We start from the raw sequence: 19993 nt of genomic DNA on the forward strand, positions 1-19993 counted from the left end.
GAGATCCGGAACCTTAATGTGACTCTGGATCAAATGACCTTAGTTGATACCTACAGAACACTTCATCCAAAGACCAAAGAATACACATTCTACTCATCACCGCATGGAACATATTCCAAGATTGACCACATAATTGGCCAAAAATCAAGCATATGCAAGTTTAGAAGAACTGAAATTCTACTATGAACCTTCTCGGAACATAGTGGAATAAAAGATAGACACCAACAAGTTCCCCCCAAAACCCACAAAGACATGGTCACTAAACAGCATGATGCTAAACAACTCCTGGGTCATTGATGAAATCAAAACAGAGATCAAAAGATACCTGGAAACAAATGAAAACGAAGAAACATCTTACCAAAATCTCTGGGATGCCTTAAAAGCTGTAGTAGGAGGGGAATTTATATCCCTACAAACACACATGAAGAAAATGGGGAAGGAGCACAAATTAACAGCCTAACAAGTCACCTAAGGAAGCTGGAAAAGCAAGACCACAAAAATCCTAATGTCAGCAGAAGAATCCAGATCACCAAAACAAAAGCCCAAATTCAGGACATAGAAGACAAAAAGACAATACAAAAAATCAATGAAACAAAAAGCTGGTTCTTCGAAAGGTTAAACAAGATTGATGGTCCCCTAGCTAGACTGACCAAGAAAAAGAAAGAAAAAAACCCAAATAAGCACAATCAGAAACACAAAAGATGAAGTCACATCTGACCCTGAAAATACAAGAGATCATCAGAGACTACTATGTATACTTGTATGGAAACAAACTTGAAAATCTCAAGGAAATGGAGGACTTTCTGTCATCACACAACCTACCTAGGTTGAAACAAGAAGAACTTGAGACCCTAAATAGACCGATAACAATCAAGGAAATTGACTATGTAATAAGAAAATTACCTACAAAAAAAGCCCTGGGCCAAATGGCTTTCCAGCAGAATTCAACAAGACATTTAAGGAGGAACTGATTCCAATTCTACTGATGCTATTTCAGGTGATTGAGAAAGATGGAACCATCCCCAAATCATTTTATGAAGCTAACATCACATTGATACCCAAGTCAGGTAAAGATCGAACAAAAAAAGAGAACAACAGGCCAATATCTTTGATGAATATGGACACTAAAATTCTCAACAAGATCCTAGCAAACCGGATTCAACAACACATCTCAAAAATCATCCATTATGACCAAGTAGGCTTCATCCCTGGGATGCAAGGCTGATTCAACATTTGAAAACAATAAATGTAATTAAATACATCAACAAATGTCAAAACAAAAACCACATGATTATATCATTAGATGCAGAAAAAGCTTTTGATAAAATCCAGCACCCCTTCTTGATAAAAACCCTTGAACATCTAGGCATACAGGGAACATATCTCAAAGTAGTAAAAGCCATCTACGAGAAACGCACAGCCAGCATACTCCTAAATGGACAAAAATTGGAACCATTTCTCCTGAAAACTGGAACAAGACAAGGATGCCCACTCTCACCCCTCCTGTTCAATATAGTATTGGAAGTCCTGGCTAGAGCAATCAGAAGAGAGAAGGCAGTCAGGGGTATCCAAATAGGAAAAGTGGAAGTCAAATTATCTCTCTTTGCAGATGACATGATTCTGTACCTTAAGAACCCAAGAGAATCTGTCAAAAACCTCCTTACACTGATAAAGGCCTTCAGCAAAGTTTCAGAATACAAAATAAATGTGCAAAAGACAATCGCATTTCTTTACACCAATAATAAACAAACAGTAACCCAAATAAGAAGCACAAATCCACTCAAAACAACCACAAAAAAATGAAATACCTTGGCATCTTCCTAACCAGAGACATGAAAAATCTTTACAATGAAAACTACAAAACTCTGCTCAAAGAAATCAAAGATGACACAAACAAGTGGAAAAATGTCCCACACTCATGGATTGGAAGAATCAACATTGTGAAGATGTCCATCTTACCTAAGGCAATCTACAGATTCAATGCCATACCTATCAAATTACCAGCAACATTCTTCTCAGACCTAGAAAAAACAACACAGGAATTCATATGGAAACACAAACGACCAAGAATAGCCAGAACAATCCTCAGCAAAAAAACCAAAACAGGTGGTATCACATTACCAGACTTCAAACTTTACTATAAAGCTACAGTCATCAAAAGAGCTTGGTATTGGTATAGGAACAGGCATATAGATCAATGGAATAGAACTAAGATCCCAGAAGCAAAACCTCAATTTCTTAACCAACTCATCTTTGACAAAGCCTCTGCCACCTATCACTGTGGAGAGGAAAACCTATTCAGTAAATGGTGCTGGGAAAACTGGCTGACCACATGCAGAAGATTGAAACAGGACCCCTATCTATTCCCACACACAAAAATTAACTCCAAATGGATCAGAAACCTAAATGTAAAACCTCAAACCATAAGAACCTTAGAAAATGAAGGACATACCCTCATGGAAATCGGAACTGGCATTCAATTCCTGAACAAAACTCGAAACCCACAGGCCGTAAGGGATAAGATAGACAAGTGGGACCTCATTTAACTGACAAGCTTCTGCAAAGCCTAAGAAACCATCAAGAGAGCAGGGAGACAGCCTACAGACTGGGAAAAAGTATTTGCAACTCCAGATCTGACAAAGGTTTAACATCTTGGATCTATTAGGAACTCACACGCGCTGCAAAGAAAAAAACAAACAACCCCATTATAAAATGGGCAAAAGATATGAACAGACACTTCACAAAGGAAGACATCCGAGCAGCCAACAGACACATTAAGAAATGTTCAACCTCACTAATCATCAGGGAGATGCAAACAAAACCACACTGAGATACCACCTAACTCCAGTCAGAATGGCAATTATCAATAACTCAGAAAATAATAGTTGTTGGAGAGGATGTGGCATAAAGGGAACAGTCCTACACTGTTGGTGGGAGTGTAAACTAGTGCAACCTCTGTGGAAAGCAGTGTGGTGATTCCTAAAAGCTCTAAACATCAACCTCCCATATGACCCTGCAATCCCCCTACTGGGAATATACCCTGAAGAACTCAAATCACTCTATAAAAAAGATACTGCACACAAATGTTTATCGCAGCATTGTTTACAATAGCAAGAACCAGAAACCAACCATGCTGTCCATCAAAAGAGGACTGGATTAAAAAATGTGGTACATATACACAATGGAATACTCTGTAGTCATAAAAGAGAACAAAATCATGAATTTCGCAGCAACCTGGATGGAGCTGGAGTCTATGATACTGAGTGACCTCTCACAGAAACAAAGATCTGAGTATCACATATTCTCACTCATATAGTGGACCTTGTTCATCCAACGCACTACCATAAGAAAATGACTGACAGTGGTGGGAAATTATGGGTGGGGGTGGGACTAATGGTAGTAAACATCTGTCTGGGGATGGGGAGACACCTGTTATCAACAAGGGGGCCTGAACAAAGCATATTTGTATACCTAACTCTTAACTGTACCCCACAATATCAAAATAGAAAATATTGATTAAAAAAAAGAAATAAAATAGTATAGCTATGTAAAAAAAAAAAAAAAAAGGAAAACAGCCAATTAATTGAAAAGCTACATTTTCTGGAAAAAAAGGAGTGATGGAAAATGTGATCACTATTTTTAGACATAACAAGTGCTGTCATTTTAAAAATGCTAACAGACATGTCTATCTGTGGCTCTTGAGTAAAATTATAAAGACAGCACAATATGATTAGATACACAAGAAAGTTTTTAATAGAGTCATTAAATAACAGATTAGACTTCATCAAAGAGATAGTGAGTTTACTACTGTAAGAAGTATTCAAGCATATGATGGGAGGCAATATCAGAGGGATACTGCAGATGAAATTTTTTATAATAAATTGTCTTTCTGAAAAAGATAAAAAGAACACAACTTAACATTCTTTAAAGGAAGACAAGAAAATCCAAAGTCTCAATAATGTAGCATCTATAAGGTCCAGCAAATAACAAGCAATAATAATAGTAATTAATAATAATAATATAACATACGTAAGGAAACTGGAAAATATAGCCACAAATCAGTTAACTGACCGTGAGATAATCCAGATTTTGGCATTAGCAAAAAACCACTTTAAAACAGTTATATTCAGAACTTTAAAGAATATATAGTAATAAGAAGTGATTCTGGGTTACATAAACAGAAACTATAGAGAAGGGCCAAGCAAAAATTTTAAAACTGAAAAATGTACTATCCAAAGTGAAAAATTCATCAATTTTTTTAAAATAGAAGATTAAAAGCAGTTGGGAAAGAGACCAGTGAACTTAATGACATAATGAAAAAAACTATCAAAATGAAGTACAGAAAAAAAAAAAAAAGACTGAAAAAAAAATTGCAAAGCTTGGCCAAGACACAGTGGTTCACACTTATGATAAATTCCAGCTCTTTGAGAGACCGAGGCAGGAAGATTGCTTGAACCCGTATATTTGAAGCCTGAGCAACATAGCAAACCCTTATCTCTACAAAAAAAATGAAATAAAATAAAATTACTCAGGCATGGTGGTGCACACCTGTATCCCCAGCCGCTTGGAAGGCTGAGGCAGGAGTCTAGGAAGCCAAGGCTGCAGAGCTATGATCACTCCACTCCAGTCTGGATGAGAGAGTGATAGCCTGACTCAAAAAAAAAAAAGTATCAGAGACTTTTGGGACAATATCAAACACTGCAGCATCCAAATAATTGGAGTTCAAAAAATAGAGAAGAAATATAATGTGACAAAAACACTGAAGAAATAATGGTAAAATTTTTGATGAATTTTGTAGAAAACAAACATCAAGAACATCATCAGTAAGTTTCAAGTAAGATTTTAAAAAAAGAAATTAAAGTCAAACAATTGAAAATTAGAAAAAAGTACTGAATGAAGCCAAAACGACATCTTACATAGAATAAAACAAGGACATTTGATTACTGATTTCTCATCAGAATCAATGGATGACAGAGGACTATGACATGATATTTTTAACGTGCTATGGGATGGGAATAAAAACACTGTCAATCTAAAATTTTATATTCAATAAAATATCCATAAAATAAAGGAAAAATTAAGACATTTTTAGATTTGAAAAATTAAGATAATTTGTCTCTAGAAGACTTGAATTACAAGAAATACAGAAGGTAGATCATCATGCTGAAAGGTACTAAGAGATCTCCAGAAAGAGAAAACAAGCACCGATGGGGAAGCATAAAAGTGAATACAAAAGACATTTTAAAATGATATTATTTTACTTAAATGAACATAATTAGAGAAAAATTATAAAATTTCATATATATTACATATATATATAAGATATGTGACACCAAAAAAAAAAAGCAGAGAGTAAATAAAACTTTAATGTTGCAAAGTTCTTTTACTTTCCTAGAAATAATGACCTTAACTCTAAGTAGTTTGTAATAACAAAGATGCATGTTGGAACCCCAGGGCAACCACTTATAAACAATGAAAAGTATTGCTGAAAATACAATAGAGGAATTTAAATGAATGCTAGGAAATATCTGATTAACCCAAAGGAAGGCAGCAAAGGACAAACTTCAAAATAATAATAAAATTGTATTTCTAAATCCAACATATAAATAATAATATTAAATCTAAATGAATGCTACAATTAAAAGGCTGAGACTGACAAACTGAAAAAACAGCAAGATGCAATGTCACTGTATGATTCTTTAAATATGAAGTCAGAGATAGTTTGAAAGTAAAAGGATGTAGTAAAAAGTACCACAAGAACAATAAGATTCAAAAAACTGAAATGACAATATTAATATCAGACAAAATTGACTTTAAGAGATGAGTGTTTAATTTTTAAAAATTATTATTTCATGCATACTGAAAAGTTACAAAAGAGTGTCAATAATTTCTATATGTTCTCCACTCAAGTTAACCAGATATTACCATTCACATTTCCCATTATTTCTCTCCACATATCTATCTTTCTCTCCCTCTACTTTTCTATCCCTTTCTCTCTCTGTGTAAGGATCTGCACACACACACACACACACACACACACACACACACACCTACAGATTTTTTTCCTGTGTCATTTGCGAATTTGCTGTATGTATAATTCACTTTTATGCTTAAACATTTCATTATGTGTTTCCCAAAAACCAAGACATTCTTACATAAACTCCAATACAATCATCAAAATCAGGAAATTGACATTGATAACATTATCTAATCTACAGATCCTATTTAATTTTCTCCAATTTGTCACTGAAGTCTTTTTTGTAATAAAAATACTTTTTCTTCTAGTTTAGAATTAATTCCAGGATTAAATGTTGCACTTGGTTTTCTTGTCCCTTTACTTTCAGTTATTATACAATGGTTCTTCAACCTCTGTCTTTTATGACTTTGTGCTTTTGGAAAATCACAGGCCTTCTTTGGTAGAAAAGTCCTCAAATTAAGTCTACATGTTTCCTTGTGATTAGGCACAGGTTATACATTTTTGGCCACAGTAGCTTGGGAGTAATGTTGTGTTTGCTTCACTGCAAAATATCAAGAAAAAATGGAGTCTATTTGTTCTATTTCTGGGGATTAAATTTAGGCACATGGCTAAGGTAGTGCCTGCCAATTTTTTTCTCCAAGATTTGTTTTTGTCATTAATAAGTATCCTATTGGGTGATACATTGAGACTGTGAAAATATCCTGTTTCTCATTAAACTGTTCCCTACCAGTTTTAACATTCATAGGTAATCTTTAATTAAACAATTATTACTAGGTGGTTGCCAAATGAAAGTAAGGTGTAAAGCCAAGTATAAAGAATGACAATTGAGACTGAAAAACGGTCAATTCATTAAGACACAGTAATCATAAATTTATAAATGCCTAATAACAGAGTTTCAAAATACATGAAGCAAAACTGACACAATTACGATCAAATCAAAAACAAATCCACAATCATAATAGAAGATCATAATGCCCCTCTCCAATAATTGATACAAAACTAAACAAAAATTAGTAAGGACATAAGTCTGAATAACACTATAAGATCAATTGACATAAGTGACAGTTATACCACATTACACTTAGAAATAACCATTAATACAAACTTTTCTAGTGTTCATAGAATGTGCACCAAGATAGACCATACGCTGTATAATTAAATATGTCTCAATGAATTTTACAAGATCAATATCTAACAGAATATAGACTTTAAGCAAATGGAATTATATTAGAAGACAGTAACTATAATATCCAGAAAAGCTCCAAATTTTGTAAGTGAAAATGCTACTGGTGTGAACAAGAGCTTATAGACAAGTTCTAAATATAGATTCCACAATGTGATACACCCAAGGGGCTTTTGAAGTGATACATTATTTTAATCGATTTCATTATTATTTGTATTTGCATATTCAACAGAGTAACTTACAAGTAAAGAAAGAATGCCAATTATGATTAAATATATGTAGATGCAGAAGTTTAATTCCACATTTGGCAATGATGTTTATATTGGTGAGGGAAGTAAAGCATGGAACAGACTACCTGCCACCTGACCAGCTAGACAGTGTGATCTCCCAAAACACGCACAGGGTGGGGACCCAGTGTGTGTCATGAGACCTGCTCATCCCCATGGTTTCAGTGGCTGTCTTCTCCAAGGTTTTGGGAGAAAGGGGACATAGCCCCCTAGTTGTGTCCAGATTTCAGTTTTTAGAAATGGTGACATTATTCTGGCTTCAGAGATCTATAGAAAGGAAGTAACAGCAGCAGAATTACCTGATGGCACATTCCTGCACAAATACCATTAGATCTTTATCAAAATGGGAACAGAACACTTCAGAACAGCTGACCTCAGGAGGCTATTTCTCCCAGTAGACTGTGGTACAAAATTGCATCTATATTTAAATACACATTTATATAATCTATATATTTTATTTTGTCTTTGATAATAAATGTTTCTGATATAAAAACTATTATTTTAAGTAAGATTTTTTCTTTTTAGTAAAAATGAATTCAATGCCAAAGCAAGAAAGCTTTTTTTAAAATTAATCTTGTAGAATAATGTACTGTCCCCATTATTTTGGGAAATAAATCAATGCTTTAAAATGACCAGGAAACTAAAAGGGAAAATTTTGCACTTGATTTGTTTTTTCTCAGGTGATGAACTTCACACTTGAAAGGGAGAAAGGAAACCTGAGAACGCAACTGGACAGATTAAGAATCAGTGCGCGAATCAAAAAGGGTGTCAAGAGAAAGGAGGGGGCATTACAAATAAAGAAAAGGAATTCAGTGAAGATGTGACTCAAAAGGTTGGGCTGCTGAGTTCCTGCAGGGCGAGAACCAGAAATTATATGATGCAGCCCACGCGGGCCCACACGAAGGACCAGAATAATTGATGATATAAGAGCCAGGATCTGCGTAATTCACAGAATCTTAAACCACCCACAGACATGCAGCCCAACTGTCTCTGTGCAAACATCACAGAGCTTGGGTGATGTTGGGAGCCTTTGGGGCTGTGAGGTGATAGGATAACTAAAGAGAAGGTTTAAATGTGCAGGGGCCTGAAACCTACCCTGATCCCACCTACTATGTTTTAAAGATAAGGATACAGTGATCCCATGAGAATCAAATGTCCCACTTTATGTAAATTCATGTGCAAGTGTCTAATAACACAGTGCTGAGCTCTCTGGTAAAGAACTGGGTTGGAGATGATGCTTAACTAGTCCTAAATGAACATCCTCCTCTTCCTTAAACATAACTTGTGCAAACACACTCAAGCCTGCCTAAGGGAGAAATGTGAAACTCGATTCCTGATTTCCAAAGCATAGTAAGTTTGTTGACTATTAGTTCGGTGAACAATTTCTGCCTTTGGAGAGAGCTAGGAATTGGGTGCAGAGTGGTAGGCTTGTAAGGAAAGAGAGATAAAACTACTTCCATCTGCCATATCAAGGACTGAGTGGTCTCCTTCAAGTACATGCGTTGCAGGATGGGTGAACCTGGACATTATTCTCCAATCACTTGTCTCCTTAAATTGAACTGTGCCTCTCTTAATAGCTGTTCTCAGTGCCTCCTATACCCTTGATTTGTAGCCTTGAATCTGGATCTCATTGTCATTTCTTCGTGATTTCCCCAAATCGGGACAGAAAAGAGGCAAACTATTGTGCTGGTATTGAGTGAACTTGGGAAATCACTTAAGCTCCCTGGGTCTGCCATTTTTGTTGTTTAGATTCATTCACTGAGCATTAAGCCTAGTGCTATGAACTTTGGTCACAAAGCTGAGCAAGGGAAAACTGCTGTCCTTGAATTTCTCAAAATTTAGATCAATCGGCAAGTCACTGTGAAATAAGGTGATAAGATTGGGAATAAAGGTATGTCCATTTATTGTGGAAGGAGAATAAGAAGAGATTAATGCTATCCACTTATTGCAGTACAGTTGGCTAATTTTCCCCTAAATTCTATCCATTCTTTCCTTCTTTCTTTGAACAATGGAATCTGCCAAGAGTTAACTGGGCATATGGCCCTTGCACCTCATTAAAGGCAAAGGAGTTTTAGTTCTGTTTAAGGGATTTTATTTGTAAAGATCATAATCATCAGTGAAAATGATGTATCCAACTTCAGGGTCATGATCGTGACAAATAAAATTACTACCCTCCGCTATCTGTCACCCCCCCATCATATTCTAATGGATAAATACAAGGTGCTAGTGAGCCAGTTTTAATTGCCTGAAGAAGAGTAATACCCCCAGAGGGCAATGGGACAATAATCTAGAGGTATCCTGAGCCATTGTATGGCCCTGTAGAAATTGTACTAGACCACTTATCTCTGGACTATTATGTGGCAGGAAAAGAATGTAGGTTTCTTTGAATTATTTTATTAGGTCCCCCCTGTTAGTATAGCCTTTATCCTCTACCCTAATACTGAGTTCTATGTTAAAGAAGGGATTAACATTTGTGCAAAATCTTAAATGATAGGAAAGGATGTCCAGGATGATAAGGAATAGAAAAATAATTCCAGATAAAGAAAATAGCATGTTAAAAGATTCAGGGACATGAAAAAGGATAATTCAGAATGCCTCAGATTTGAATGCTAGTGGAGAAAGGTGACAATACAGAGGAACGAGAGAAGAGGAAAGGGAGGAATCAGTAGCAATTAACTCACAAAGAACTTGCTTGTCTGTCTACAAAATTTAGACTTTATGCTTTTGGCACTGGGGAGCATTGCAGAGTTTGAACAGACTAAGGAGAGATATCATAAATTTCCTAAAAACGGTGCCCCTTATTATAGAATGCAGGAAATGAAACTGGCAGCAGAGCCTTAATAAATGCATTCAAGCAATGTGCTCTCCCAGGGGCTCATTTCCTCAGTTGTGAAATAGGTAGGCACACTCTGGTCCATGAGCCAAATCAGACTCTGTTTTTGTTAATAAAGTTTTATTGCAGCACAGTCATAATAATTTGTGAATGTATTGTTCATGACTTTGCCTGTGCTATAATATGAACCGAATAGCAGCAAATAAATCAGATATATTTATTCACCCACCCTTTAGAAAAACATTTTCTGATTTTGCTCTAGATCAACCACACTGACCAAAGAATGTCCACAAGTCTGCTGAGGAGAGGCTAAGTCTCCTGGTCTACCAACTATCTCTTCGATCACAGCAGCTCTAGTCTTAGCCATTTTATATATCGGATCTTTATACAAGATTTTGTTTGTCAGAAGAATTCTACTGGAACAAGACACTCTAATAATTACTGGCCTAGGAACCTTTAGGATCCCTTCTAGCTCCAAAGAATTTGAGATGGGTTCATTTAATTAATATGTTAATTAATATGGTAAACAAACATATCTTTGAGTGACTACCATATGCTAGGTACTAAAATGGACACAGTAATAAAACGAGGGAATATAATGTTTCCCTCACAAAGCATACAAAATATTAGGGCTTTTAAACATCTGGAGTGATGAGTGATTCCATTTAATCATATATATGTAATTATATATATTATATATAATTATATAGCATATATACCCTGTATTTATAATATACACACACTGTAGCAGGCTGTATGAGATTTTCAGGGCTGCCTTAACAAAATACCATAGACTGGATGAATTAAACAACAGAAATGTATTTTCTCATTGTTCTGAAGGCTTGAAATTCAAGATCAAGTTATCAGCAAGTTTGGTTTCTTCTGAGGCCTGTCTTCTTGGGTTACAAATGTATGCTTTCTTGCTGTGTTCTCCCATAATCCTTTCTCAGTGCATGAACATGTCTGTCTCTTTTTTTTTGAGTTGGAGTCTCACTCTGTCACCCAGACTGTAGTGCGGTAGCCGCTCCCAGCCACTGCAGCCTTGACCTGCTGGGCTCCTGTGATCCTTCCACCTCATCCTTCTAAGTAGCTGGAACTACAGGTGCATGCTACCATGCCTGGCTAATTTTTTTTTTATTTATTTATTGTAGAGATGAGGTCTCACCAACATGTCTGCCTCTTAATCATTTTTTCTTAGAAGGACACCAGTCATACTGGATTAGGATTCACCCATATGACCTCCTTTTACTTTATTTACCTCTTTAAATGCCCTATCTGCAAATACAGTTGCCTTCCAAAGTACTTGGGTTAGGACTTCAACATATGAATTGGGAGGGAGGGCATAATTTATTCAGCCCCTAACACAGACACTGTGTTGTATATTAAGAAAGAATAAATAAACATACTTCCTAATTTTTAGATCTTTTCAGTCTAGAAGAAGAAGAAAGACCCTATCTAAAGTATAAATCATGCAGGGATATAGCACTCTAGGAGCTTAATTCTAATGGAAGAAATAAAACATATTTATAAACATACATACAAGTATTTGGAAAGGCTTCATGAAAGAGACAGTAAGAATGTTAGGACTTGAAACAAGAGAGGTAGACTCTCCCTTCCAGTCATGTATAAACATCAGCCCTGGTTAAGACTTTTGTTCTTTCATCCAGCATTTAACTCTCAAGACTGTCAAGCTGCAAAGGGTGGGGGAGGGACTTAAAGAAGGGGTAAAAAGGAAGCCAGCAGTTCAAACTGCAGCAGCATTCCATTTGTTATTCTGAACTCTTTCACTCAGCATTCTTTATATTATCAAAGATTGCTGTTAATTGCTGCCTTTCATCTAGACAATCTTAATTCCTTCAAATATGTATCATAAGACTCACATCATGAAAGAACTAGAAAAAGCTTCAAAATGTTGTAAAACGGGGGAGGGGCATGAATGGGATTTTGGAGAGCTAGAAACAACAATCAATTTTGTGGTTATGCATGTTTTACTATGAATAGAGTCCTTATTTATCATTTTATAAATATCATGTCACTACATTACAGAAAATCCTCTGAGGGCTTCCTCACAATTTACTTGAAATAAAATCCATTCTTATGACCAGGCACTACATGATCCTACCCCTGCTTATTTTCTAACGTTGTCTTTTACTCTTCTTCCCTTGACTTGTTGAACCACAGCTACCCCAGCCCTATTTCTATTCCAAAAATACGTCAAACTGATTTCTGCTTCAGGAAATCTGCACTAGATGTGACCTCTGCTGGAAAATCTTGCCCCTAGATCTATGTCTGGCTGATTCCTTTGGGTCATTCAGCTATCACCTTGGTCACATCCAGACTATTACCTTTCCCCATCACTGTTTATCACATTACCCTCATTATTCTGTTTTGTTTTCTTGGCATCCCCTAACTCAATCTAAAATCATCTTCTCTGTATATCGGTTTATTTGCCTATTTCACCTCACTCAGGCCTGTATTTGCTGATGTAGTCCAAGAACCTGGAATTCTGTCAGTAACAATGTTCAATACTCATTTGATATGTAGATCCTTAGTGTGATCCATGATGTATTACTCCATTTCACTCTCACTAAACAAACAAATAAGTAACAAACAGGAAACAAAGAAGTAAAACTTAGAGGCACCAATTGCCTTGAATCTGATCATCTGAAAAAGAAAAGAGGCCCAGAGAAGTTCATCCATTGTACCAAGCCCCTATGGAATTATCCCAAGTCTTCTTGCCATCTGACAGCTCTTCATCGGATCTGATTCAATCGTGAATTTTCTTCCTAAGATGTGACCCTGAGACTCCCTTACAGTGGACTGACTGGAGAAAAAGAGGACAGTTGCCTCCTTATCTTGCCCCCTGTAGTGTTATGGGAATTGGATCTTCATCAACATCTTCCTTGTGCCATCAGGCAGCTCATTTCTTAAAATTCTTTTGGAAGCAGTTGTCATATTTCCTGTTATTCGTTATTACCAATCCAAACAAACACTTTAGTTTTCCCAAACTCCAGAAGAAGGTATTTTTTAAAAAGACATATTAATTATACATAAGCAATGGAGAATCACAGAAGATTCATTAGCATAATAAACAGAAGTCTGTTTCTAGCATCCCACAAGCAAGGCAATAGAACAACAATCATTATTTGCAACTCAGCATCTAGCAGGTTTCTTTTCCAAGGTCTTTTTTCACCTCTCTCTGCATATGCCTTCATCTGGGAAGAAAGAAAAGGTTTCAGAAAGCAGGTGCCTATTGATCCCTAGCAGAAGTAGGGTAGAAATGAGACCAGGGGTACTTCAGATAGAGTCTTAGAACAGTGGAGATTGGAAAACATGAGCCTGAGTAGAATTGTAGAAAGAGCACAGAGAGAAAAGATATCTAAGCCTAACTTCACCACTCACTAGGTCTGTGACCTCGGGCCAGCAGTACAACCTCTATGAGTCTATTTCTTTCTCTACAAAATGGCATCATCCTCTTCCTCATTGGGTCATGAAATAGATTTATGTATATTAATCTCCTAGTACACTGCCTGGTACATTTCCAGAATCATCAGTTTCCTTTTCCCAAAAGAGCACTGTGCTTTTCCCTTCTCCACCTCTTCACTTTATCCTAACTTGAGAAATTGACCTAACTTCGTTCTTTTTGAGGTCTTAGGGTTGGGTCTAACTGCTGGCAAGCTCTAAGTGGTAACTGCCTGCCAGTTGGCAGGGAAGAGGAGTGTGCTAGAGTTGGGGGCTGAACTGTTACCATTAGAGATGGCAACAGATGCTTTCTGGTTGAGGCTGAGTTGGCTAAATCACGGCTCTGTGGTTTGAGACAGAATCCCAATTATTTCCAATTAGGAGATTATAATGACACCTGCTCTTAACCTAACCAGTTCTCACTGCTGCTGGCCTGGCCTCATTCAGTTGAAAGCTTTAACCTGGACTCTAGATTTTGAGAGCATTCCCAACAACACACCTTATCCAAATTATTTAAATCACTGTCTCTCTAAACCTGAGGTTCCATGCTTCTTAATATAACAGTGGTCCTAGGAAGTGGTAAAGGCAATGAGAGGGAAGACCTGGGCTCATTTCCCAACTTTACTACTTGCTGTTTGACCGTGGACCTCTGAGGCTCTAGGTTTCCTCATTTGAGATGAGAATGATAATCTGAGTCTTATAGTGATGATAAAAGTGAGAAAAGACTTTGTAAATGGGGAAGAACTATACACAATCCTTCATATCCTCGGTGGCCCATTGTCGATGAACTCAAGCCTGATACTGTCAATGGGTGGAGAACTTTGTGTAAAATCGGAAGATCTAGATTATGCAAACATGCTGTATGGTTGAAGCCACTCATTTGAACCTCTTCAAAGAGTCTTTGTATCTTTCAAATTGAAGTAAAATTAATAGTAGGGTGCTTGCTTCATAAGGTTTGCAGTTTTATGAGTGTGATGCGGATCCCTTGGTAAACTGTAAAGTGATGTGTACACATGAGCAATTATTATTATGTTCTTAGGGCTTTTTTCGGTTTGGCATCAGTTGAGTCAGCTGAATGCTCTAAGCAAGAACAATCTGTTTTCTTTCCTCTTGGCAAAGAACACAAAAGAAAGCAGCTCCTAGAAACTGGGGCAGAACAGAAAACTTAACTCTCTCTCTCTCTCTCTCTCTCTCTCTCTCTCTCTTTCTCTCTCTCTCTCACACACACACACACACACACACACACACACACACACACACACACACACCCCTCCTCCACAGATTCCCACAACTCCAGCATCTAAAATACCACAGCAGAACTTGGGAAGTGGCCTCATTTCCTAACCAGTCTCTGTATTGCTAGTTCTGACATTCACTGTTCATTGCCCAGATATAGTTAAGATCTAAATTAAGAACAAGTCCCTGGCTCCAGCAGGCCTTGTCACATCGTGTAGAGCCCTAGACTTGGAGCTGAGATAACGGGCTCTGCCATTTCTTTAGCCTTTCCTCCACCCCCACACCAATCAATTTTCAAGTTGTGCTAATTTTATGTCTTAAAACTATCTCATAACCACCGACTTCTTTCCAAACGTTTTACATAGGTAAGGCCATCACACCCCTCTTCACTCCTGGATGGGCCTCCTTTTCAGTGCCCTGTCTCTATTCCAGCTCTCATTATTATGTTCTCCACTCTGCAGTCAGAAGTCACTTTTAAAATGCAAAATTAGCTTCTCTGCTTAAAATTTATTAAGGGCTTTCCACTTCTCTACAATAAAAAACAAATGCCTTGACACAGCTCACAAGACTCTGCATGATCTGGACCTGTTTTACCTTTACAGTATTCCCGTTTCCATTCTGAGCTCCAAAGATGTCTGTCTTTGGGGAACTTTTTATCCTAATTTCAGTATATGCATACAATGCCTTCCCTCTTCCAGGAATGTCTCAGGAAGCCCACTCTCCCCTGCTTACCTTGTCCCATTTCCAACTAATTAACTCTGTCCTCCTTCTGCAGATATACATTCACAGATTCCTCTACCAGGAGCGTCTTCTTAGATCTCTCAACATGCGTTAGTTTCTGTTATTATGTATGCTCATGGCACTTCAACGTCTCCTGTGTAGCATTGATCCCAGCTTTCCATTATGTATGTATTTCTGTGATAATATAATTAATATCTCCCGGGAGGCTGAGTTTTGAGAGCACAGGAATCATATGTTTGTTGGCCACATAGTTCTACCTTTCCATGTGGCACTTTGCACAAATAATTTTACGTGAATAAACATGAGTTTGAACAATTATTGTATCCTTTCTCATTTTTCTCCTGACTCGTCTACAAAATGGAGCTAATAGCATTTTTTTCTGGCTACTTTGAAAAATATATGGAAAAGACAAATAAGATCACATATCTAAGGGAAATACACATAAACCATCATCTCATGGACCAGCAAAATGCTGAATGAGTATATTATATGTTCAGAAAAATCTATTATCATTGCTACTATTATCACAATTCAGAAAATATTGGTTTCTACTTTGTACCATTTCTCACTTTCTCTAAAGAGAATTTCCTGCAAAAGTTGGTTGCCAACACCCTCCTTTTCGGACAAGTCATCTTCATTATGCCTGTTGAATTCAGTACCATAAAATTAATCTATTTTGTTATTAATTAATCTATATTTGCAACTATTGCTCTTTCTTAATGGGCATTTTGTCATATTTTAACAGACATTTTCCACTGAGTGAAAGGTGTTCTGCTGATATTTGATTGAGTGAATCAGGAGACACTAGTAAAGTTAACTCAGTAATTCAAACTTCACTAATTTGCATTTTGGAGTGGAAGGGTCTACAACTCAAGTCTGTTTATAAGAAAGTTAAGTATATTCATAGATAAAGGCAGAGTGCTTCACTGAAGGGAAAAGAAGAATGTTTTATAAAGAATTTTGGAATCCATTCATTATTAGTCTCTAGTAGGAGGAGGATAATGCACAAAATAGAGTGAAGTTGTATCCTAAACACATTTGACTTGGAGGGGCTTCCAGTAATGATGAAAAGAGGTTGATGAGTCCTCTCTGCAAAAACAAGTATAAAACTAAACACATTAAATTTACTCAGATACCAACTTTGTAAGAGAGCAAGAGAGAGAGTATAAAAATTTTTTTTCCACAATAGTCAATTCATTGGCTATATGCTCCAGAGTTCTTGTGCCATTATGAAAGGAGGGTCTAAATTAGCTCTTCTTGAATCATGGTTTGAGCATCTTTCCATGATTAGTGTGCTTCTGGTGCTTAAAGAAATAACTACACACCGTGGCCCCAAGTCAACACTAAGGATAGAGAATGGTATTGCATTATTGTATATAATAGGCAGCAGAGCTTAGTAGTTAATAACATAACTGGAGTCAAATGGATTAGCTTCAACTCCCGAAACTCCTACTTATGAACAATTAGACAACTGACTTACATTTCTGTGGCTCATTTTACTCATCTGTAAAAGGTGATTCCTCATAGAATAGAATGCATTAATATATAAAATATTTGGTACACAGTACTGAATATGTATTGGTTATAACTATTATTATAACTATTTTCTTTTTCTTTTTTTGTCAGAGTCTTACTCTATCACCCAGGCTGGAGTGCAGTGGCACACCTATGGCTAGCACAGCCTCAACCTGCTGGGCTCAGGTGATCCTTCCACCCCAGCCTTCCAAGTAGCTAGAAATACAGGCATGCTCCACCATGCCTGGCCAATTTTTCTTGATTTATTGTAGAGACAAGGTCTCACCAAGTTGCTCAGGCTGGTTTTGAATCCCTGGACTCAGGCAATCCTCTCGCCTCAGTCCCCCAAAGTGCTAGGATTATAGGTGTGAGCCACCGCACCCAGCCTATTGTAATTATTTTCAAAGCTAATTTAGATCATGCACAATTTTACCTTAAGCAATGACTGTGGAACCTAAACTCTGAGGAAGGTACAGATTCACCAAATCTATACAATATTACAAATAATTTTAGATTGCTTTTAAAGTAGGTCCTTCATGGGCCTGGTTAAAGTAGCAATTGTCAACTTGATTCAAATAACTGCCTTTTATTGTTTCTCTACACTGTTCAAAGGTATGTAAGATATACCCATATTTAGTACAATTTTTTATTTTTTAAAAGTAGTGTAAAACTAACTTTTTATTAATTCCTAATTCCTAGCCACCTCCAGTGTGATCTGAAATAATAGGAAGAATTTTTCCACATTACTCAGCATAAACACTAGCTGGAAAGTTTGTGACTCACTGTGTGGCTCGAAGCCTCCCTGCCAATCAGCTGCAGCAACATATGGAGAGGAGGAGGCGTTTGGAAGGAAATAAAGCATAAAAAATTCAAAACAAGCCTCTGAATTTGGAGAGCCTGAGTTCAAATCCAAGATCTACATTTAAATGTGTGGCTTTGGGTATGATCATTAATCTTGCAAGCTTAATTTACTTATCTGGAAAATGGGAGGTGAAAGTGGCATATGTTTTATGAGCTACATTGAGATAATGAATGGGTATCATCTGCACAGTGTAGCTGACTCATAAGAGGGACTAAGTCAATATCAGCTATTATTATGAAAACACCCACACCTACATCATAATGTGAATATTTTAGTCCTTTAGTATTCATTTAGGTGTCGTTTATTATGATAAATGAAACTCACAGCTGGGACTTGACTCATTCCCTCAATAGTTTGGTAGAAACTTATCTGTCAGAAGACCTTCTTCTACAACATGTCCTTCCTGCTCACCAGGATTATTCAAGATGGTACTTTTCTATAAAATTTATGCATCTATAAATCTTCTCTCCCCTAGCATTGTAGACGTTCTTCAAGAATAGTTGAACTGAGAAGCCCTTTTATGAATATACCTGAATACTAGTTTTTGTCAGCCATTCTTGTAGGAAAAGGTATTTACCAGTTCAATAAGAACATAGCAGATTCCAAAGTTGATGTCAGTGTATTCATTGCACAAGAGAAATAAAGAAGGAATTGGTTGCCGGTTTTAATTTCTGTAAGGATGTCTCCTGCATTTTCTAGAATAATATAGTTTGAGGTTTTATGTTTAGGCCTTTGATCTTTTTGGAGTTGATTTTTGTGAATGGTGATAGGTAGGGGTCCTTTTTCATTCTTCTGCATATGGGCAGCCAGTTTTCGTAGCACCATTTACTGCATAGTTTCTCCTCTCCCCAGTGGTTGGTGGAGGCTAATTCAACCTCCATGAAAAATAGTGTGGAGATTTCTAAAAGAACTAGAAATTGGCCTTCTGTACAACCCAGCAATCCCACTTCTGAGAATACACCTGGAGGAATTCAAATGATTCTCCAAAAAAGATTCCTGCACATGAATGTTTATTGTAGTACTATTCACAATAGAAAAACATGGAACCAATTGTGTTGCCCATTGAAACTGGACTGGACAAAAACAATATGGTACATATACAAAATTGAAAATTACACAGTCATAAAGAAGGACAAAATTATGGACTTTGCAGCAACTAGGTTGGATTTGGAGTTTACGGTAGTCAGTGAGCTATCACAGAAACAAAGAACTGAATATCACATACTCTCCCTCATAAGTGGACCCTGAACACCTACTACAAAAGAGGAATTGGCAGTATTAGGACACTGGCAGGGGACAGGGGAAGGGCACATAATATCAATAAGGGTTCCTGTTCCTAATCCAGGCAAAGTGAGATCCAATGAGGGGCCCAAAATTTCATCTGTACCTAAACCACTTATGTATGCAATCCTGATTTGTACCCTCATAACTTTAAAAGAAAAGAAAATGATAAAAAAGAAAAAGTTAGCACTTAAGTGTCTAGAAAACAGGCACCAAGACATGGCCAGAAGTGACCAAAATGTGTGTGACAATTACTGATTGATAGAGAACCCTCTGTGAGTTCATGGAGTTTAACTCCAATAAGATTGAATATTTGGTGGTTGTTCCAGAGAAAGATTATCAAAAAGTTTTTGTCCAGTCTCTGGAAACAATACATAAATGAGGATTTGTCTCTGATTTTTAGAATTTTCTTGGGCTCCTTTTGGCCTTGTGAATTTGAATCAAAATGTAGAGTTGGTCAGAGCTGGGTCCCTATTCCATCTCCCAGCTTTGCCATATACTCTAAAACCTAGACCAATTAAATAACCTTTCTAAGCCTCTGTTTATTTATATAAGAAGGAAAATGAGATTGTCTTTTTTATAATTCTTATAAGGATTCATTTACACTAGGATATAT

The sequence above is a fragment of the Carlito syrichta genome, unplaced genomic scaffold (genome assembly GCF_000164805.1).
Source record: "Carlito syrichta isolate Samal-C Ts95f unplaced genomic scaffold, Tarsius_syrichta-2.0.1 Scaffold306632, whole genome shotgun sequence".
NCBI lineage: Eukaryota > Metazoa > Chordata > Mammalia > Primates > Tarsiidae > Carlito > Carlito syrichta.